The sequence below is a fragment of the Hyperolius riggenbachi genome, chromosome 10 (genome assembly GCF_040937935.1).
Source record: "Hyperolius riggenbachi isolate aHypRig1 chromosome 10, aHypRig1.pri, whole genome shotgun sequence".
Classification (NCBI taxonomy): Eukaryota; Metazoa; Chordata; class Amphibia; order Anura; family Hyperoliidae; genus Hyperolius; species Hyperolius riggenbachi.
The window spans coordinates 40,208,625-40,230,421 of record NC_090655.1 but is presented as its reverse complement, the minus strand read 5'-3'; the positions used below and the strand labels follow the sequence as shown (position 1 = coordinate 40,230,421).

The 21,797-nt window shown below is 43.7% G+C and overlaps 1 protein-coding gene across 11 annotated transcripts in view; it reads left to right on the top strand.

Annotated features, from left to right (window-relative positions):
• The window catches only part of ADGRA1 (adhesion G protein-coupled receptor A1), a 1,508,265-nt gene that overhangs the window by 1,313,038 nt on the left and 173,430 nt on the right, over positions 1–21,797 (top strand). The gene's annotated exons all lie outside the window — the stretch shown is intronic.

The window sequence follows — 21,797 nt, the reverse complement described above, 5'->3', positions numbered from 1 at the left end:
ACACACGGGGTGCATAGTTCTATTAAAGGGAATCTGATGCCAACCCCCCCCCCCCCCCAAAAAAAAAAAAAATTAGATACTTGAGAGGGATATCTCTAGATCCTATAAAGCCTCTTCTTCCCTCCAGTTCCTCTCCTCATCCTCTCATTTCCCTGCAGGCTCCTCCATTCAAATCGTCTGCTGCAGGAGGCTTCTGAGGTCTTCAGCACTCTGAATGCTCCCGAACACGGGCGGTTCCGTTCTACATATGCGCAGTGTGGAGCGGTCTGTTTTCAGGAGCCCGAGTGCTCCTTAAGACTTCCGAAGCCCACCTGCAGTGGAAGATATTGGTCGGAAACTGCTAACAAGGCAGCCAGTGCAGGAATGACGGGACAAGGAGAGGAATGGGAATGCTCTATAGGTCCCAGAGCTTTCCCTCTCCTTAGGTAAGTATCTTTAAATAGCAAGGCTATGATGCTTACTTAAGGAGAGGGGAGGCTCTATACTATAGAGTCTATAGGATCCAGAGCCTCCTCATCTCCAAGCGGATTTACATTCTTGGGAGCCTTCTTGGGAGAAATTCTGATGCCCTAAACTCCACCACTCGCTGAATTCTTAAATCCCAGAACAGATGCAGGCCTTCCTGTTACATCAGGTGTGCTGGCTGCTGCCCTTGCCTTGCCGCACGTGGTAATTTTTTACATCCTTTGGCCAAATGCTTCCGAGTTGACTCTTCATTCTCTGATTGACCCAATCATAATGGCCACACTTGCATGACCCCGGCAGATAGGCCTTCAGACTGTCACCAAAGGGACACAGGAAATAGGGTGTGAACTTGGGTGGGGCATAAGTTGTATTGATGGGTCCTATGATTTGTAGTTCCTCTCCTCTCCATAGAACTGCAGAAACTGCTCAGCTATAGCCAAGCAGGGTGTCTTTACAGCGCTCATTCCCTGCATTGTTGCCTAGAAATCAAGCAAGGATTGTTAAGGGTGGCATCAATTGAACATATATGTGCAAGGCTTAAAATAAACCCATTATTGGGGCAAGTGTTGAAAGTGACTCCAGCAAGGATGGACCTAAGCTATAGCTTAATTTAGGGGGGGAATTAGATCTTGCATGTGTTTTTCCTCAATGTGTAACTGGTACACAGGAATACATGTCATTAAATCCACATAGAAAATGACCATGTCATGTGGAAAATCTCAATCACCCTTTAGCAATACTGTGTCTGGAAAGATAATTAGTGAGTTTCACACATAATTTGTTTTTCTTATTTAGCTGTTCTCCTGCTTTATGCCCATAACCTCCCAACACTGAGCGGTTTGTGTACACAAACTAATATTTGATAGTTCCAGAAGCAGCACAGTGATCATGTCAGATACTGATTGTACCTCTGATCATGCTGCTGCTGCACTGTTGTGTCTATAAAACTTTACTGGCTAGATAAGGGTATGTCATCGCCATACATAATGGAGATAATTATGAGTATTTTCAGAGTTTTGTAAAAGTTAACGTGCAGAAAATCATGTGCTGTCGTGGTGTGAGATGGCTTCAAACAATGGAATGATAAAGGCTATCTGTGAATAACTGCCAGAAAATTAAGCTAAACACGGTGTACTCACGTCTTTTGCCTCCCACAATGCAGGTCTGCCTGTCTACTGGTGTATTCTCATCTGTCCTGCTCCCGCCCACAGTGCTGGTCTGTCTGTCTGTCCATGCCTTCTCATTTGTCATCTGTCCTGCTCCCTCCCACACTGCAGGTCTGCCTGTCTGTCCATGTCTTCCCATCTGTCCTGCTCCCTCCCACACTGCAGGTCTGCCTGTCTGTCCATGTCTTCCCATCTGTCCTGCTACCACCCACACTGCAGGTCTGCCTGCCCATGTCATCTTGTCTATCTGCCCTGCTCCCTCCCACACTGCAGGTCTGCCTGTCTGTCCATGTCTTCCCATCTGTCCTGCTACCACCCACACTGCAGGTCTGCCTGCCCATGTCATCTTGTCTATCTGCCCTGCTCCCTCCCACACTGCAGTTCTGCCTGTCTGTCCTGCTTCCGCCCACAGTGTACGTCTGCCTTTCTGACATGTCATATGTATGCCTGTTCCCTCCTTCGGTGCAAGTAGTCTTCATTCTTCCATCTTAACTATTCCATCTGTCGAACCATCCCATCTTATCCATTCCAGAATACTCTTCATCCCTTCTTCCATGCTAACCATTCCATCTGTCTAACTATTCCATTCCTTCCAACCCAGTCTTCTCTTCATTCATCCTTCCATACCACCGAACCATCCCGTTTCATCCATCAATTATTTCAATCATCATTTTCTCTCAACCATTTCATTTGTCTAACTATTCTATTCCATCCCATCCATCCACCATTCCATCTACCTATGCATCCCCATCTATTATGTTCGTTCCATCCTATCCCATCCAACCATCCAATATCAAATACCAATCCACTGTGGAACACATTTTTACTTTCTTCATTTGTATTTTTTTCTCAAATTGCTTTTTTTCCCATAAATACTTTTCACTTTCTATTTTTATTTAAAGAGAAAAAAAATATTATATGATGATTTGTATGTGGAGTACAGCTAAAAAATAAAACATTAGGAGCAGAGACATGAGTCTAATATTGTTTCCAGTACAGGAAGAGTTAAGAAACTCCAGTTGTTATCTATGCGAAAAAGCCATTGAGCTTCACAACTTTCAAAGTCGCAGAGAGCTCTGTCTTCTGAAGCTTATTATCTCAAGTGTCTGGCACTGTATAGTTTTTTTTCCTGCAGAGAACAGTTCACTAGCCTGCTCTGTAAAATCATTTAGAATGCTGAGTAGTGTAAACTGCAAATATTAGAGAATGATGCAATGTTGCACAAAAAAACAACTATATAACTGAAAAATAAAAATATGAGAATATTTTCTTTGCTACTAATGTTCTAGTAAATATCCATACTACACAATCAATTCCTTATATCATCATTTTTTTCCGCTTCAGTGTCTCTTTAAGTGAAACCTGAGCTGCCTTTTCCCTCAGTAGTCTTCCATCCTATGACTGTCATGTAGATTGCATAGCTTCAGCGCTCAGTCAGTTAGTAAGTGACCCAGGATAAGCTTGCAGGATGAGTCTTGTGATACCATGGACATCTTACATGATTTATATCAGTGGCTTAGTACCGGAGCTATAAGAAGATCCCGACAACCAGGTAACCTGCAGTGTCTAGAAATAACGTCAGCCATGGCAATTTCCATATTTCTGTCATGACAGGTTCTCATTAAGGAATAACATTTTCCACCAGCAGTAATGCACACATCGGGACGTAAAGCTTCTCGTGCAGACTGACGAATGCGCAATGTGGATAAGTACAGGCACAGCCAACTCAAAGGGCATGTTTTGCTGTGAAGGGGTTAATTAAACCTATCAGGGAACTGCCAGCATGTGAATGTCACGTCATAGATTCCTACACATTATGGCTGCATGCCGGCTTCCTGTGTGCTAATTGAACATAGCATAAAATCTGTTCTGATAGTGCCTCGTAGTTAGGCCTAAAGAGATGTGATTGAATGTGACTGCCCAGCGACCGAACAGGGAGTAAATGTGCTTGGTAACGTGAACTGAGGAATTCTTTTTTGGATGTGTATTATTTTAAGCTAGGATTTATTTTTATACCTGTGCTGGGAGGTCGGCGTTGTTACGTAAATGGCATGTGTACAGTTCTTCGGGGTTTTTTTTACCTTTTGGGCTATTTGTTTGCGGCTGTTTGGCCAAATAGTTCCACTATTTTCACACTGAAGATCTTCCATTGTCCACATGTGAAGACACATTGACTGTCTAATGGCTTTCCACTACTAAATGACCAGTAAAGGACTAAGACATTGTTGTCCCTTTTTCTTCAGAAGTGCTTCCTGAGACCTCACAGACTTTATCACTACAAGCCTGTCTCTCCGCCAGTGCTTATTTGAGGTCTTGCAAGGGCACGTTAATGGCTTCACTAGTGCTGTCAAACCTTCTTAGCCTCTTCTCCTCAGTTTCCTTTTTTTCTTAGTTTTACCCAACATCAAGGTCTTCTCCAGTGAATTTTATCTTCATGTTGTGCGGCCAAAGGATTTGAGTTTTAATTTTACATAGCAGGTTTAGACATGTCATGTATCTATCAAAGTCAACTCTCCAAATCTCCTACATCCTTCGTACGGTACAGAGCCCTAACCTTTATACCGTATTCTAGATGGGAGTTGATGAGTGATCTATACATGGAATCTGTGCTTTCATTATAGGGCTGCCGTTTCATTTGTTAAAGAGGAACTGTACTATATAATGTAGTGTACAATTGCTTTTTTTTTTTTTTTTTTTTTTTTACAATATCCATTTTTAAATAATTTAGTCAGTGTTGGTCCATTGTAAAAATCTGTTCTCTTTGTTTCCCCACCCTGATTTATATTCTGAAATGTATAATAGGTGCGATTTTCCATTCCTCGCTATGTCCTCTTGTCCTCCATTGAAATGATGTGCCTTCTGGACTGCTCAGAAGGCTTTGTAAGCACTCACATCACCAAGTGCTTCCAAAGATGGCCGCATCTGTACTGCACATGCACAAGCTCGGACTCTGGCATAGGCATAGACTCCTGCTCTTCTTCGGAATTAAGCCTTCACAAGGCTTATTCAACCAGTTGGTTGAATAAAGATAATGGGGGACAGCAGTGGACCAAGGGCACAGAGAGAGGACCAGAAAGTCTCTTTGAGATCCAGAACCTTCCCTCTACGTAGGGGAGCATCTAGTATTTTTTTTGTTTGCAGGCAGCTTCACTTCACTATCTTCCAGCCCCCCCCCCCCCCCTCCCCTTAACAAAGAGTTGAATCAATTTGTACACTCCAAATCAGACTCCTTAGTTTATGAAACCACCAACTCAGACTCCAGGTACCCATAATTTCTCCTCGACTCCATCTCCACAGCCCTAAGGATTGGGTACAACAATCTTCCACCTCCGACTCCTCAGTTTATGAAACCTCCGACTCCAACTCCAGGTACCCAAAAATTGCTCCGGCTCCAACCAACGTCGGATTTATACTTTTTTTGTCACTAGGCCAAGTATATTGGGGCTTCACTTCCAATTGCAGCAGCACCCCTTCTACTACATGTGCCACTCCCTCATCCATATGTATCATACCCATACTGCAGACCCCTCTCTTTCATGCACAACTCACTTGAACATCAGCTTCCTTTTTCATGTTTTGCTCCCCATTTGCAGCTTTTTCTTTCATATGTAGCAACCCCTATTTTATGTCCAGATGCTCCCTTGGGCTGCAGCCGCTCAAGGCCCTTGCCTTGGTGGCCTTTCCAAAAATCCGTCCTTGACTTCTCGACTCAAACTACACAGCCCTGCTTAAAAATGTGATTATTTGAGCACATCATTTATTTCTGTTTTTCAGTATAAAGGTAGCATGAACTAGAGTGTGACATCTGCTGAATTTACATCCTCAGGTACCTATAGGCTCTTGAGATGTAAATCTTACCATTGTTGTTATATTAACAAATTAGGATTTCAGTACAGTAAATGTACATTTTCCTGGAGACGGGCTGTAATTTGCCTTTTTTTCCCCTTAAAGATAATCTGTACTCTAAAATTCTTGCAATAAAAAGCATACCATTCTATTCATTATGTTCTCCTGGGCCCCTCTGTGCTGTTTCTGCCTCTCCCTGCTGCAATCCTGGCTTGTAATTGCCAGTTTTATGCTCGGCATAGACGGGTCGACACCTCCTTATCAATGAAGCCGCTGATGGCTTGATTGATAATATCCGACAGGTCCAATGACCCGCCGGATAGATTCCCCGCTCGATCCCTGCGGGTGGACAATAGCGGAAGATGAGGAGCGCCCGCTGGGATTAGCGGGAATTGATCCGGCCACCCACGGGGACGCGGTGGCAGTCAATCTGGCGGCTAATCGAGCCGCCGGGTCGACTCGTCTATGCCCAGCATTAGGCAGTGTTTACAAACAAAAGACATAGCATGTGATAGGCTCAGATAAGCTCAGTCTGTGACTCATACAGAGCTTGCAGGGGGCCTGGAGAGGGTGTGTATAGCTTCTATCCAATCACAAGCAGAGCTGCACATTCCAGCCTGAGTGCCTGAGCCCGACAGAGCCGGACGAGGAAAGAATATTAGATCATATAACAGAGATAATACAGCCACTGTGCAACTAGGAAAGGCTGCAGTTAGACAGAGCACATTAGAACATGTATAGGAATTTATATGTAGAACTTGTACCATCTACGTTAAGCATTTGTCATTATTGTCTTGCTGGTGGTGATGAAGAATAGGGGTGGTAAGAATGGTGGTAAGAGCTGTGCGCACAACATGCAGGCTGGATCAGCTTTTTTCTGTACCGCTTGCTCTGTGAATACAGAACATAATATCACAGGTCTTTCTAAAAGCAATACATTTTTTTTCTTTGTTTTAATATATTATATTGCAGCAAGCTTTATCCACTGATGGCATCCTCTCTCTCTACAACAACAAAAAAGACTCAAGGTTCATCTTACAATATGCAAAGCTCTTAGTATAGAAATAGATTGGTGTCATGATGATATGTCCCCCATAGTTATAGAGTAGACAAAGTGTTAGCACCTGTTAATAGTGTGTGGGAATGATAGTTTGTGCATGGTATCAGAATAATTTATTTCGCCAAGTACAAAAGGGTGGGGGGGAGCCTGTACCCCAGAATTGGTTTTACCTCATACAGGTTCTGGAAGGGAAGGAGGGGGGGGGTAGATGAATGAGAGTAAGGGGGGAAAATGTCCGAGAGCCAAGAGCCGAGACTGCCATACTACGGCACCACCAGTCGCTCTTGGCAATCATCTGTTATACCTAAGGAGACATTGAAGGGGGCGGGGACAGAGGGGGGCGAAGGTTCTGCATTGATGGCCCAGTTCTTTATGATAGGGAGAGCAAGGTTTGAATCCTGAATAGGGTCAGTACCTATTCAGTAAGAAGTCCTTGGGCAAGACTTCCTAACATTGCAAGATAGCCCCTTAAGCGCGCCCTTAGTGGCTGCAGCTCTTGAGCGCTTTGAGTCCAACAGCAGAAAAAGCGCTATACAAATGTTAGAATTATTATAGGATTATTAAAGAAAATCTGTCATGAAAAAACCTCCCCTGGGGGGTACTCACCTCAGGTTAGGGAAGCCTCCGGATCCTATTTAGGTTCCCCCGTCCTCCTCGGTCCCTCGGCGGCAGAGAAAATCCTCCCAGAGCGGCGGTGATGTAAATATTTACCTTTTGGCTCCAGGCGCAGTATCCGCTCTTCCCACGGAGATAGGCGAAAATAGCTGATCTCCGTCGGGCCGCTCTACTGCGCAGGCGCAAGTCTCCTGCGCCTGTGCAGTAGAGCGGACTCGACGGAGATTGGCTATTTTCGCCTATCTCCGTCACAAGAGCTGCAACAGCGCCCCCGCTGGAGCCTGGAAAGGTAAATATTGCACAGGCTGTCGGATTTGTCCCTTGTGCGTTCCGGGGGCTGCAGCGAGACTGCCGTGGGACAGAGGAGGACGGGGGAAGCCTCGATAGGGTCCAGAGGCTTCCCCCTACTGAGGTGAGTACCCCCCAGGGGATCTTTTTTTCAGTACAGGTTTCTTTAAAGAAACAGGCAGTGATGGCTGGTGCTGCTGAGGATTCCAAATGCTGACCTCTAAGGGAACAGATTCGCGCTGAGCCATTCTGGCCTCACCGTATCTGGTTGTACGAGGGATTGGGCTAATTGAAAGCAAGTTAAACTTTTCTGTGCACCATCATTCTACTGCAAAGGTGATCTTATCTGCCAAAGGGTCTTATTACCAAATAAGAATCGTGACAGTCGTGTCTAGGAGAACTCATGCAGAAGCATGTGATCAGTTTCATCAGGTCATAGATATGCAAGTCGCTGATTTGCTAGTCATGATCATGTGCTAAAGCAGGATGTGATCACAGCAAATCAGAGCTTCGCAAGTCTATTAGTTGATCAAACAAATCACCTGCTTCTCCATTAGTTCTCCTAGACATGACTATTGAGAATTGCTTTGCCCTCTGATGTAGATCCAAATATATGAATACTCTACTATAACCGGCAAGACAAGTAAAGCTAGTCCATTTCCTCATGGGGGATTCTCAGTTATTTCTTTATTTACAAAAGCACTTACTGAACAGCAGTTGCTCAGTTCAGCTACCAAAAGAGTGTGCAAACAAGCAGAGAAGCTGGCTGACATCTTTGCACAGATCCTTTTCAGGAAGTGCCTTTTTAAAGAATAAAAGGTAATACTTAGATTACCCCCCATGAAGAAATGGACAAGTCCTCAATCTGTCACATCTGTCCGCTTTTTACTACCTACTGTACATGATGGCAATATAAAAAACAAGGAACACCAAGAGCCCCAATAGTGTAATATGTACTGGTAAATGGTTACTAGATAGAGTAAATATTAATACTCACAAACCAGGGTTACCATTAGACAACCACTGTAAAGGCAGGCGGGGAGATTTTCCTGACCCCACTCAGGAATAAGAAGTCGCTCTCTGTAGATGAGAAAAAGGGGGTTAAACCCTCCACCCAGGGTGGACTCAATATTATGCAGGAGAACAGAAGTGCCTGGCTCTTCTACTGACCACATATGCTATTGCTCCGTTGTTATTGCCTGATGAAGCGGGATCAAACCTGCGAAACGCGTTGCATATTTGGAGTCCATAAATAAAATATATTAACTGTGTTTACTACAGTCGTTGTGTGTCTACTTGGAGGAGGTAAGTCCACCACTACCTCCTCTATTTACCAAGAATTTGGTTTTTAAGCTCATTTAGCTTCCTTTTATCCTTTTGGCGCCTCTGTTCTCCTGCATAACGATGGCAATATAGAAAAAAAAGTAATTTATAATGCATTTTCCTCTGGGAGAAATGTACATTTTTTCTATACAGTATACATATAAAATAAATACAAACAAAAACAATATTAAATCCTACAATTTTTCGCAATAATCGTCCTTTAACAGAAATGTTTCAGATAGTAGATAGAATGTGATTGAGCTGGCAGTTGTAGGTCACTGAATAGAGTCTTTAGATCTATAATTTTTGCAGCAAGCATTCTCCCATTTTATTTAAAGTGGACCTGAACTCTTGCACAGGACAGGGAAAATAGAGAGAAATGCATCCTGAATGTATTTAGAGAGTTTAGCGTGTCTAATTCCCCCTCATTTGTGACCAGTCAACATTTTAATTTGGTCTCTTCAGCTGTGTCAGCTCAGGAATCTTCTCTGTCGCAGCAGAGCAGCTAATTTGTAAACTCAGGATGTTGACCCTATGTCTGCTTCCATGACAGCAGTAAGCAGACACATTGCAGATGTATTTGCAAGATTTGTAGACGTAGTTAGACGTTACAGGCGCACGTTAATGCAGCCTGTAACGCAGCCCACCGCACAGCAATGAAAAATCAATGGGCTGTTCACAGTGCCCACGTTGCATTACAGTGTACCGCAGCACGTCAAGTTAAAGTGCTGCGTGCTGTACGCTATAAGCGGCTACTCCGCGTTAGACTCTTTGCACATGCTCAGTAGGGTTGGAGGACGAGGTCTCCCCTCCTCCTCCTCGGCCAGCCACATGGCTAATTAATATTCACTGCACTCAGTGACGTGCAGTGTTTACTTCCTGAAGCGGTTGCTCTGTGCGGCGATTGGCCGGCGGGACCACGTGATGCCGCATGCGTCCAAGAGTACACATCACGGACGCCAGAGTGAGCTGCACAACGCGGCTCAGTCTGACGTCCACATCCAGCACCACCAGGAGTTGCGTTAGGGGCATGTTATGCGACCATAACGTCCCCTAAAATGCAACATCCTGTTGCGAAAGTAGCCTAAAGGTTATTTATGCTGTTGCTCATCTTTTAGAGCAGCAGGAAGTTCTGAGTTCAGGTCCTCTTTAACAGAAAGTACAGTGTGTTTTTCTTTTTTTCAAAGCTTTTCTAATGCATAATTAATTTAAAATAATGTTGTATTAAATGCACAAGTCTGTGTCTAATCCAGGACTGCAAATGAAGCATATAATATTTAAAAATCTGCCAGTCTGACCTCTTCCCACACCGAGCTAAAGATGCGCTCTCGCCTCCCCTCCATCCCTTTTAATTGCAATCACCTGAGCAAAGTTAATTAACTGGAATGTGAGGCTGGTATTAAACTCCGCTGGCTAACTTTAGCGCAGGTGATTTTAATGCAGAAAGACACAGTAAAAGCAGGAGCGGACTTTTATCTCACTTGGGAAGGGATCCGTCTGGCAGGTGCGTGTTACTGATGGGTTCGTCGCGTTGATGATCATGTATGTAACATGACGCACTGCAGAGTGGGGCGCCTAGGAAGCATCCTCCCACCGGTGGCTGCAAGGGACCATCAGGGTGACGTCAGGCTGCAAAGTTTTATTGTTTTCAAGTAATACAAAGTCTTGCGATCGTGTAGCAATTGACCTCTGGGGAATTGTTCATGACTTTTATGCACTCCATCACTTATTGTTTATCCAGAGTCAGTGAAGTGAATAAATAGTCTTGGCAATCGTGGGGAGGGCAGGAGAACACGGCTCCTGCTGCAATCAAACAGGCTTGTATTCAATTTGGAACAAGCACATTCAGGCTTATCTTTATGAAATGTCTTCATTCTAAAGGTTTTTTGTTGTTGTTGTTTTTTATGTTGCTTTTGTTTTCCTCCTTGGATTTTAGATAATTATGGAAGCAGGGAAAGCGCGAGAGCGCAGGCTGCCGAGATGTCAGGGCTCCCCGCGATGCCCTTTCAGAACGCTTTTTTTTTTTTTAGCAGAAATCTTTCTTTGACTTTCGAAGGCAAAGGTCACCCTTTTGTCCAGAGTTTTCCTGCCGAATGTTTTTTAGTGTTTTGAGTTATATTTAAAACTGGACTCAGGGCAAAAACATTGTTTTAAACTTCAAATGTTGCTTTTATCTCTATTACAGAAAGTACTCTCTTATCGGGGTCGTAGCAATAGGGAATGGAGAGGTTGTGACCACAACTGGGTCTCTGGACCAGAGGGGCCCACTTGAGAGCCATCCTTTATCAATCTTATTAGTTTTTCATTGTTGCTAGGCTGGTAATGAACATCTCTATATGTGCAACGAATAGTAGTAATCCTTAAAGCGCATCCGAGATGAAAAACTAACTACAACAAGTAACTTGTCTATATATCTTATCTAAAGTTTAGATAGTTTACACAGCAAATCTAGCTGCAAACAGCTTCAAAAGGTTTATGATTATTTATTCCTGTGATACAATGACAGCAGCCATTTGTTTGTAAACATTACACAGAGGCAGGCTTATCTTATCTTGAGCAAAAAACCTAATCCCCCTCCTCCTCCCTCCTCCCCTCTGCCTCTGAAATCGCTGGCTAGAAATACCTCCCCCTCCTCCTGCCCAGACTGAGCTCCCATGAGCCCTTGCTACTGTCTGAAAGTGCCTTGGCTCTCTGAAAACTTGTGGGCGTGGCTTGTTCAGTTTATAGGGAATTAGAGTATTAAAACAAAAACAAAAAAGTATTTGGCTTGAGGAATGCCCTATAAACAATAGGAAAGGAAATGAGAAACTGTAGCGAAAATCTTAAAATTTAAAACACATACAAATAAGAAGTACATTTCTCCCAGGGTAAAATGACCCATAAATTACTTCTCTCCTATGTTGCTGTCACAGCAAGTAGTAGAAATCTGACATTACCGACTACCTACTCCATAGGAGATTCTCAGCATGGCTTTTATTCTTTATAAAGACATTCTCTGAAAAAGATTAATACAAAGATGCTGGCCAGCCTCCCTGCTCGCTGTAAACTATTTTGGAAGTTGGACGGAGCAACTGCCATTCACTAAGTGCTTTTAAAAATAAAGAAAACCCTGAGAACCCCCCTATGAAAAGATGGGCTAGTCCAAAATCTGTTGGTAATTACAGATTTCTACTACTTACAGTAAGTGGCAGCAACATAGGAGAAAAGTAATTTATGGCTCATATTACTCTGGGAGAAATGTACTTGTTATTTGTATGTGTTTTAAATTTTAAGATTTTTGTGACAGTTCCTCTTTAACCATTTCAGCCGCCTGGACGTGATCCTCACATCCAGGCAGCTGCTCTGCTGCGGTGGCGCGCTCCCGCCCCCGTGCTGTCCCCCGGTAGCCCTGGGATCAGTGAACGGGAACATGGTTCTCGATCACCGATCCGTGTCCCCAGCAAAAAAAACGAAGCTCTCTTACTAGAGCTCTTCAGTCTTTCTGCAAAAAAAAAAGTTTCCATGTCCTCCTTGTGCTTCCGGTGATCGAGAAGCACAAGGAGAAAAACATAAACTCAAGGTGGCCATATTGTGGCCAAATAGTAAAACTACATCTACATACAATTTACATTAAATTTTAAACATATAATAATATTTCAAAATTAACTGTTTATTTCCAACACCAAAATATTACCCAAATAAAATTTTTAATGAAAATAAAGGTGCATTTTTTCAGTTTTGCGTCCATCACTATTTACAAGCTTATAATTTAAAAAATGTTCGTAGTATACCCCCTTCACATGCATATGTAAAAAGTTCAGACCCTTAGGTAACTATTTGTTTTTTGTTTTTTTTTATTGTAATCAATTAAAAAAAAAAAAAAACATAGATAGTTACCTATGGGTCTGAACTTTTTAAATATGCATGTGAAGGGGGTACACTACGAACATTTTTTAAATTATAAGCTTGTAAATAGTGATGGACGCAAAACGGAAACAATGCACCTTTATTTCCAAATAAAATATTGGCGCCATACATTGTGATAGGGACAAAATTTAAATTATGTCATAACCGAGACAAATGGGCAAATAAAATACATATTCTTAGCAAAATGTACCACCCAAAGAAAGCCTAATTAGTGGTGGAAAAAACAAGATATAGATCAATAAATTGTGCTAAGTAGTGATAAAGTTATTAGCGAATGAATGGGAGGTGAAAATTGCTCTGATGCATAAGGTGAAAAATCCCCGTGGGCTGAAATGGTTAACAAACCATTTCTTACTCTTAATCACTTTCTACGTTTGCAGCAGTATATCTCTGCTCTGCAGGAGTTCAGTTCCTGCACAGGGATGGAGATGCTTGTCTGCCACCTTGATCGCCCTCCGTGCGTGCTTTTGCGTGCTCCCACATGTGTTCTCATTGCCGCACATGTGTAGACAGATCAGTGAATAGGAACACAGTTCCCATTCACTGATCTAAGTGCCTGTGATCAATGATCACCAGCAGCAATGAGATGCCCGTGGTCATTGACTAAAGTGAAAGTAATACAAGCAATACTTCCTCTGTGTACTGTTCAGTACACATGAGGAGTAAACTTTGGGGGTGGGGGGGACATGTAGTAGCCAAATAGTAAATTACACAATAACACATTATATTCAATAAATATACATACATTCTCCATTAAAATGAACCCCTTACCTCCTCCACTATCCCATAATTACCAAAATAATACATTTGTATGTAAGAAAAAAATGACATAAAAAATTACATAAATAGCTAGCTTAAAGGACTTACGAGGTCAAAAATCGTAATTTTGATCTTTACCTGTTTAATATTTGAATCCATAGGTGTGTTCCAATGCGCCCTCCGTTCTATTCCGCCTCAAAAGTATCCTTTATATTCCCCCCAGGCTGCGACCCGACCCCACAGCACGGGTCGTCTCCTATGCCACATTTAAGATGGCTGCCGCAAAGATCCGCGGCTGCGCAGTACGCATGGCGGCCGCACTCTCCGCCATGCGTACTGTAAGTGGCTTGTAAATAGTGATGGACACAAAACTAAAAAAAAAATACACCTTTATTTCCAAATAAAATATTGTTGCCATACATTGTACTAGAGATATAATTTAAATGTTGTAATAGCCGGGACGAATGGGCAAATAAAATGTGTGGCTTTTATCCACAGTAGCACCTTTTATTTTAAAACTATAATGGCCAAAAACTGAGAAATAATGATTTGTTACATCTTTTTCTTATTTTTTTGTTAAAATGCCTGTAGAACAAAATAATTCTTAGAAAAATGTACCACCCCCAAAAAAAGCCTAATTGGTGGCCAAAAAAACAAGGTATACATCATTTTATTGTGACAAGCAGTGATAAACGTATTGGCGAATGAAAGGGAGGCGCGCTGAAATGGGAAAATTACTTTGGTCCATAAGGCTGCTTTCACAGTGGGACGTTAAATTCCCATGTTACAGCAGCCTGTAACGCAGCCCAACTCACAGTAATGAAAAATCAATGTGCTGCTCACAGTGCCCACGTTGCGTTACATTGTAACGCTACACTTTGAATGAAAATGCAGCATGCTGTGCGTTATACTGGGCTTTAGCTGCGTTAGACTACTTGCACATGCTCAGTGACTAGCCACATGGCTAATTAATATTCACTGCACTGTGGTGACGTAACCTGGACTCCTAGTGTTGTCCGGATCATGAATGAATCTTTCATTTGATCCGGATCTTTTTTGTGAGTCGAATCATCCGGATCATCACAATGAACGATTCGGTTCACAGTGGATTTCTGTCTGGAAGAAACAAGAACATGCAGAAAGTACAGTGCAGAGAAAGTCCTGTCCTGCTAGTCATTTCTCCCCCAGTCTGCTTCCCTAGTAAAATTATTCAAATGATTCGGTTCAAAGATCCAAATCTTTTCAATGATCCGATTCAAATCATCCGAATGCTTGAAAAGATCCGGACTTCCCATCACTATCCTGGAGCGGCTGTTCTATCAGTATAGATAGAAGGAAAACAGCGCACCAAGATTTGCATAACTCGGCTCAATCTGACGTCCAACTTCAACACCACCATGCGTTGCGTTAGGGGCACTTTATGCGACCATAACGTCCCCTAAAACGCAACGTCTTGGCGTGAAAGAGGCCTAAGGGGAAAAACTCTTCAGTGGTAAAGTGGTTAATTTACCTCTCTGATGCTGCAGCTGTCCTTGGCATGTTTAGGGCTTCATATCAATAAAGTGGTATGTAAAACTCACACTGGGGCTCCAAACTCCTTAGTTACGCGGCCACTGATAGTTACATAGTTACATAGTTATTTTGGCTGAAAAAAGACATACGTCCATCGAGTTCAACCAGTACAAAGTACAACTCCAGCCCGTCCCCCACATACCCCTGTTGATCCAGAGGAAGGCGAAAAAAAACCCACCAGGCATGGTCCAATTAGCCCCAAATGGGAAAAATTCCTTCCTGACTCCAGATGGCAATCAGATAAAATCCCTGGATCAACATCATTAGTCAAACACCCATTTGGGAAGGGTAAGAGGAGGAACCAATTACCTTCAGTGTTTATCAGTGTGCTTTATGGGATATGTGAGAAAACTTGAGGGCCTAAAACCTTTTTCAATGCAAAATGGGATTCAGAACCACTTGGCTTTTATGAAGTGGGCTACAAGGCACTTAAAATAGTCTGCAAAGTATAGTACTGGCAAAGCTGACACAATTGACTCAGGTCAGCCTACTCATATTTTTGTGTGCCTTCTGGTAAATGCAAAGGTTGCCTGGCATGATCGGTATAACCAAATCGTTTAGTCCAGAATGTGTTCTGTTCTGGCACTATAGATGGTTCCCTCCGGCTACAGAAGAGGATCCGTACCTCTATCTCCACCGCTCTTCTCCGGTAGAATGGCTGTGAATCGTCCCTGTGTTCGGAAGGCTTAGCAGCCTTAGATCATGTGGCCGCAGTCAAGGATGTAAAAATTTCCATCTGTAGAAAATACGACACCCAGCCAAATCCGTGCGACACAAAAGCCTCCTTTGAATTAGAATGAAAGTCTTACACAATGACTCCATGCTCGCTGTTAATGTTCCCATTGAAGATCTTTGAGTGGAGTAATTCCTTCAGAACATGGCATGTCACACACAGGCCTGTCAAGTTGAAAAGCGTCTGTATGCTTCTATCACATTTTGATGGCACTCCATGCTGCGCCGGGCCAATCTTGTGTTCTGCATTATAGTTAGATCCTGTGTAGGGGGCCCAGTGTACTGCATCCCCTCCAGCCGAGATAGAATACCTAAATAAGTATTGCTTCAGTGCAGCGGATGAGATCCCTTCAACTCCTACGCCGCCTTCCATTTCTCAGAATCCCTCATCCATTGCAGGTGTTTCATTACGGCATTACAAATCCAAGCCGGGTAATAGAATGACATGATCATGTTGCATATTCTGCCTGTTTAACTTGTGAATAATACATGCACCAAAATGTACTTCTTCTCAGTTATAGTTCCTAGCAGGCTGACAAGCCGAATGTAAGGCGGACATAAACTGTAAGCCCTGACGGAGGGCTATGCGTAAGGGATGTTTCTTAAAGTGGATCCGAGATGAACTTTTACTCATTGCATAATTGTGTTCCTTTCCTATTGTTTATAGGGCATTCCTCAAGCCAAATACTTTTTTGTTTTTGTTTTAATACTCTAATTCCCTATAAACTAAACAAGCCACGCCCACAGGTTTTCAGAGAGCCAAGGCACTTTCAGATTGTAGCAAGGGCTCATGGGAGCTCAGTCTGGGCAGGAGGAGGGGGAGGTGTTACTAGCCAGAGATTTCAGAGGCAGAGGGGAGGAGGGAGGAGGAGGGGGAATTAGGGTTTTTTTTGCTCAAAATAAGATAAGCCTGCCTCTGTGTAATGTTTACAAACAACATGGCTGCTGTCATTGTATCACAGGATTCAAAAATCATATTCTATCAAAGCTGTTTGCAGCTAGATTTGCTGTGTAACTATCTAAACTTTAGATTAGGTATATAGACAAGTTACTTGTTATAGTTAGTGTTTCATCTCGGATCCGCTTTAAAGAGGAACTTTAACCAAGGTTTGAACTTCATCCCAAATAGTAGCTGATACCCCCTTTCCGATGCTAAATCTTTATCTTTTCTCAAATAGATCATTGGGATGAGGGATCGGGGGGGGGGGGTCTGTATGGCTAATATTGTTGTGAAACCCCTCCCACAGTGTGATGTCATGGCCTTGGTCTTGACCATTTGCTGTCTGTGACGCCCCGTTGCATTGTGGGACATAACGGCTTTTTCCAGCTGCCAAGCAAGTATTTTCTCCCTCTGTTCATAGAACTCTCAGTACCGACCATTCCATCCAGATCACCTGGCAGAACTAAAGATGTCGCCTGTGATAAATGTCAGAATGTAAATCAGGGAGAGGAATGATTTTACAACGGTCAAACACTGACTAAATTATCAATAGATCAATATTGTAAAAAGTAAGCAATTTCATTCATTATTGTTATCACTACAGTTCCTCTTTAAATGGTTTTGCTTACAAAAGCACAATTCAACTTCTTAAAACAGAAAATATTTGCAGATCTCACATCTCATTCTCTACATGTGTGTGAAAATAAAAATATCTGTTTTCTATGGTACTCATGTTATATTTATCATCCGTACAACACATAGAATTCTTTATCTCAGAAGTTTATTTTCACTTCAGGTTCACCTTATGAGATACAAGCTTCCTCTACTTCCAGTATTATATGAGTGAAAGTTACACCCTGACATCAGAGGAGGACTGGCAGGCCTGTGGCTCTGGCATTTGTTAGACAGGTTGGTGAGTTTGGCAGGTGCAGGATGATGACAGCTGCCAGCCTACTTGGCGAGTGGTATGATGGCTAAGGCTCATTAGGCTTACTGCTTGGAATCCTTGGGAGACACAGTCATTACTCACTCCCAAACAGTTGCAGATGGGAACACGTGAGGACAACATTCATCCTACTGAGCTGACCAGCTGACCGGTTCGGGTTTCCATCTAGATCTGGAAAGAGTAGCATGGCCTCAGATCCAAAACTAATAGACTAATAGACAGTATTGCGAGCAAGTAGTCTGTCGTTATTCTTGGTATCTAAATTGTGATAGTAACAGATTTGCTTAACTTTATAGTAACGATCAATGGTGTAAGTAGATTTATAGGGCCTCCCCTGCAAAAATGATAGCATGGGGCCCTCTTTGTCCCCGAACCCCACGCAAATGGCAGCAGAGAGTGTTCTGCTGTGAAGCAGCCTCTGGAAGCAGGAAATATTTACACACGCACCTGCACACAGTTTTTGTGAGTGAATAGGGAGGTTTTTTTGCTAATTGCCTACTCTTGCGGTTGGGGAGAGGGAGGAGGAGAGGCCCCCAAAGCCTCTGGGCCCCTTGCAATGGCAGGGGCCGCAGGAGTGATTGCTGTAATAAATATTTGTTGGTTGCTATGGGCAACAATACTACCGTTCGGCACCATATCACAGGAAGAGTGACAACTTGACACTCATCACAGCAAACAACATAGGAGATAGAAAATCTTAAGCCCAATCTACACGATACGATTCTTTATACGATTCGATTACGATTCTATTTACGATCCGATTAAATGCGACATGTCCGATCTGGAATCGATTCGATTCAATTCGATTTGCCATTGTTTTGCAATGGCAAATCGAATTGAATCGAATCCCGATCGGACATGTCGGATTTAATCGGATCGTAAATAGAATCGTAATCGAATCGTATAAAAAATCATATTGTGTAGATTGGGCTTTAGACGTCGTCAAAGGTTCAAGAGTTTATTTGTAAAACAAATATACAGATGTGTTCATCAGCAATCTTATATAACCTCGGCAAAGCAAACGGACTGTAGAATCTTATGCGTTCCATGCAGACTTGATCTATCCCTAGTGAATAGATCAGGCGTTCTCTTTTGTTACATCTATGCTAGTTGCACTTAAAGTGAATGTTTACCATTTAAAAAAAAAAAAAAAGTCAGATACTCACCTAAGGAGAGGGAAGGCTCGGTCCTAATGAGCCTTCCCTCTCCTCTCCCGGTGCCTGGTCCCGCGCAGGATCCCCCTGTGGCAGTATTCGACCAGTTCGGTCAAATACTGCCACTTCCGCATGCCGAAGGGAGCTTTCGGAAGCCTTTGGGAGCACTTGGGCTCCCGAAGACAGGCCGCTCCATACTAAGCATGCGCGAGCGCCCTCTATGATGCACTCGCGCGTACGTAGTATGGAGCGGCCCGTCTTCGGAAGCCCGAGTGCTCCCGAAGACCTCCGAAGTCCCTGCGGCGGCTGACGCGAACGGGGGAGCCAGCGCAGCACCGAGGGCACCGGGAGAGGAGCGGGAAGGCTCATTAGGACCGAGCCTTCCCTCTCCTTAGGTGAGTATCTGACTTTTTTATTTTTAAAACGGTATCCACTGGCTTTAAGCATATATACAGCATACAGTTACGGAAAGTTACAAGAAGGAAGTTAGCAGAAGTAGAGAGAAGTGCCCTCGGGAGCTCATGTTGACTATTCTTATACTAATCTCTAAAGAGTTAAATGTGACATCATCCCGCAGGGATGATCTAGTACCCATCGCATGCAATTGGCTGATAATAGCATGTGATGGATGACCCTATCTGCACCTAGGGGACAAGCGAAATATGGCGTTTCCTCCCTTATTACCCAGAAGCGAGGGAAAATGTTCCCTGGCTATTGTGTTTACCTTTAGGAAATATGAAAACACTTGATGTTTACAGTAAAGATGCCTGGCAGTCTGTACATCGTGGACAGATAAGCACTCTGGCCTTGGACTGGCCCTGTGTGAGACACAAGACCGTGTTCCACAGTGCTTCTAGAGACTCTCTGCAAGTCAAGTCTTTTAACTAACCTCAGTTAAAGTAACTGAGGCCTACAAATTCAAGCATATCATACTTAAATTCTAACATTGCTACGCCCATGGTGCCTATACAAACACCTGAGGAGAGGGAAGGCTCTGGGTCCTATAGAGCCTTTCCGTTCCTACTACCGCAGTGGCAGAAGTGAGCAATCTCCAACCCATTCGTCGGAGACTGCTAACTGGGGATCCAGCGCTGGAATGTGAGGGCCCGTAGCAGGAACGGGAAGACTCTATAGGACCCCAAGCCTGCCCTCTCTTTAGGGGAATATTTGTTTGTTTGTTTGTTTTTACGCTTCAGACTCCTACAGGACAACTGTAATGAGGCATCCTCGGCCTCTAACACTTTTAGCCATAGACCCTGAACAAGCACGCAGCAGATCAGGGCATAGCAGGAAAAAAGGGAGTCGGCTGAGGGTGGAAGAAAAGGGTGCTGCCATAGACTTTAATGCAATTATCGTTAATACGGCAAAAAAAACAGAAAAAAGGGTGCCGCAATAAATATCGTAAACAACATTAGAACATTAAAGTTTTTGAGGCATGTCATCATTTTAGAAGCTTGCAAGGGTATAGTTTTTATCATATTGTTTCATTTGTATGTACAGATTTTACGTTATCAAAGATATTATCGTTTTTACGGGGAAAAGGGTGTTTCTGCAGAGGAAGTGGTTAGGGTTAGGCAACACCAGGGGGAGTGGTTAGTGTTAGGCGGCGGTTAGTTTTAGGCAACATCGGGGGGGGGGGGGTTAGGGTTAGGCACCACCGGGGGAGCCCGGGTTGCGGTAAGGTTTAGGCAACACCAGAGGGGGTGCGGTGGTTAGGGTTAGGCACCACTGGGGGTGTGGTTAGGGTTAGGCGCCACCAGGGAGTGGTTAGGGTTAGGCACCACCAGGGGGGTGGTTAGGGTTAGGTACCACTAGGGGAGGTTTCTGTGTGAGCGTAGGGTTGGGTTAAGCTGTATTGTTGAATTACATAACGACTTTTAACATTAATATATTTTCGTTATTATTTCCCATTTGTTTTAACAACCGTATTTATCGTTAACCAAGTTTGACAACGATGTTTATCGTTATCAGATTTCGTTAACCACCAGTGCCATCTCGTTATCCAGCCGGGTCCTTTTTTCACTGCACCCTTTTTTCATGCACGCAGGAAATTGGTATTGCTTAACCACCCTGGCGTTCTATTAAGATCGCCAGGGCGGCTGCATGAGGGTTTTTTATAAATAAAAAAAAAACTATTTCATGCAGCCAACTGAAAGTTGGCTGCATGAAAGCCCACTAGATGGCGCTCCGGAGGCGTTCTTCTGATCGCCTCCGGCGGCCAAAATTAACACGGAAGGCCGCAATGAGCAGCCTTCCGTGTTTGGCTTCTCCTGTCGCCATGGCGACGAGCGGAGTGACGTCATGGACGTCAGCCGACGTCCTGACGTCCGCCGCCTCCGATCCAGCCCTTAGCGCTGGCCGGAACTATTTGTTCCGGCTGCGCAGGGCTCAGGCGGCTGGGGGGACCCTCTTTCGCCGCTGCTCGCGGCAGATCGCCGCAGAGCGGCGGCGATCGGGCAGCACACGCGGCTGGCAAAGTGCCGGCTGCGTGTGCTGCTCTTTATTTCATCAAAATCGGCCCAGCAGGGCCTGAGCGGCAGCCATCGGCGGTGATGGACGAGCTGAGCTCGTCCATACCGCTAAGATGGTTAAAAGGAAATAGAGCGTGCATGATTAAAGGGCGCCGTGAAAAAAGGGCTCCCCCGGTGGTGCCTAACCCTAACCATCGCCTGGGTGGTGCCTAACTAACCACTCCCCCTGGCAATGCCTGACTCTAACCACTCCCTCTGGAGAAACACTCTTTTATACATAGAAATGATAATATCTTTGATAATGTAAAATCTGTACATACAAACGAAACAATATGATAAAAGCTATAATGTTGCAGGCTTCGAAAACGATAACATACTTCAGAAACTTTAATGTTCTAATGCTGTTAAGGATATTTATTGTGGCCTCCTTTTTTCTGCTTTTTTCGCTGTATAAATGATAATTGCATTAGAGGCTATGGCGGCGCCCTTTTCGTCCACCCTCAGTCGACGTCCTTTTTTCCTGCTACCGAAATAAATATGGCAGCCTCTATATT